We start from the raw sequence: 1,949 nt of genomic DNA, 5'->3' as shown, positions 1-1,949 counted from the left end.
TATGTGTACATTGTATTTATTGTGTGTCCGTCGCCCACTAACCTCCATTGTCTGTTTTTCTGTAACATGAAAGCCGATTGTTTCCGGGATATTATTTTAACTGATTTAGTTTTCTGATGAATTTCACTTTATCGGCCAGAAAATAACGCTCGCCGTTCCACAAATAAATTTTTGCTAGTTTTGCATTCATGTCGAAGTCGTGTCTGTGTTAATGAGTCGGACGCTCGTCCCGGGTTCCTATCATGTATTCTATACACGGCACCCATACAAGATGGAGGGAGATCGCCGGCTGTTCCTTTCTCAGCTCCGGGTATCGGTGATTGATCGAGTCCGGAGGGGGAATCTTCTCTTCACAGACAGGATCCGGAACTCGGTGATCAACTGAACCGTTCCCTCTCCGCCTTCCAGAAAGATCCGGGGTGAAGGCGGCTGAGGGGAGAACCTCGGCTATGACCACGGCTGGACCTCCGATCTCCATCATGGACAGTCAGGGAGGTCATTGCTGAGATTTGTGGGCCAGTCCTGATCCCCTTCCCCATCATACACTGAGCGGCCAGATTATTATGCCCCTCCCCCCCATCAGTACTTAGTTGGGCCGCCTTTTGCCTTCAGTACCGCGGCGGTTCTTCTTGGCATTGACTCCGCGAGATGGTGAAAGGTGACGCGAGGAATCTGACGCCGCGCCTGATGAATAGCGCCGTCCAGTTCTGTGAGATTTGATGGTTGCGGAAGCAGCCGCCTGATTGGCTCTTTCACCTTCCTCCCACAAATGCTGCAATTGGATTGAGATCTGGTGATTGTGGGGGCCACCTAAGCAAGGTGAAGTCTCCCTCGTGTTCCTGCACAATACGAGCACCGCGGCATGGCGCATTGTCTTGTAGGAAGAAGCCGTCTCCATTGGTATACGCCATCAACATGATCGGCGACGATACTTTGGTATGTTGTGCTATTCAGACGTTGTTCCACACAAATAAAAGGGCCCAAATCATGCCGGGAAACCACACCCCCAAACCATAACACCGCCCCCTCCAGCTTGAAGGGTTGCATGTGGGGCGCATGCTTTCATGCGGTTCCCGCCAAATTCTCACTCTGCCATAGAGATGGGTCGCTCATGAGCGATCCGGATCTATTGAGCGGTACACTGCGTCGTATGGGATATGGAAGACGCAGGTTGCAGCACCTTTGGCTGCAGGTAACAAGATAAAACGTCTCCAATTGGCACAGGAACACACGGAGTGGACGGTCGATCGTTGGAAGGAGGTCATGCGGTCCGATGAATCACATTTCCAGTTGCATCATGCAGATGGCAGAGTAGAGATGGGCAAAACGGTTCGCTCACTGAAAAGATCCGGATCTTTTAAATAGCTCATGGTTCACTAAACTGCTCTTTTTACTATAGGAGAGGAAATGAGACGGGGGAGGGGGGTATTCTGAGGGAGGGAACGGGAGTTATTTTAAAAGTAAAACCATTGCTTTCAGAGTAAAACAAAGCAGTGCGTTCAGAGATCATTGGAGAGGATCCCCGATTGAGATCTGCAGTCATTTCATGCACTGTGGTCCTTCTGTTGTCTTGTACCAGTCTTGCCCCTCCCCCGTTCTGCCCTAACATTGACTAGTCGCTGACGGCCACAATTCGCACGCTCAGACCCAGATGTTCGGCTGACAGTCCGGTCTTTAAACACTTTAACAATGAGCCGCTCCTGAACATGTAACGCATTCTGCTGTTTAGCTGATACTCGCTCCATGGCTCCGAGCGCCAACAATCATCCCGCGTTCCAAGGCTGTTACATCGCGTTGTTTCCCCGAATCTTCCCAATCACTTCTACTGTCGTGGCAACCAACCCGCTTCCCTATTTATAATAATCCGGCCACTCGGTGTATATAATAATCCGGCCACTCGCCGTTTATAATAATCCAGCCTCTGTGTGTATATAATAATCCGGCCACTC

Source organism: Nanorana parkeri, unplaced genomic scaffold, assembly GCF_000935625.1.
Source record: "Nanorana parkeri isolate BGI_ZX_2015 unplaced genomic scaffold, ASM93562v1 scaffold2136, whole genome shotgun sequence".
NCBI classification, from domain to species: Eukaryota; Metazoa; Chordata; class Amphibia; order Anura; family Dicroglossidae; genus Nanorana; species Nanorana parkeri.
The sequence above is the reverse complement of the archived record's forward strand: the minus strand, read 5'-3'. Positions refer to the sequence as shown.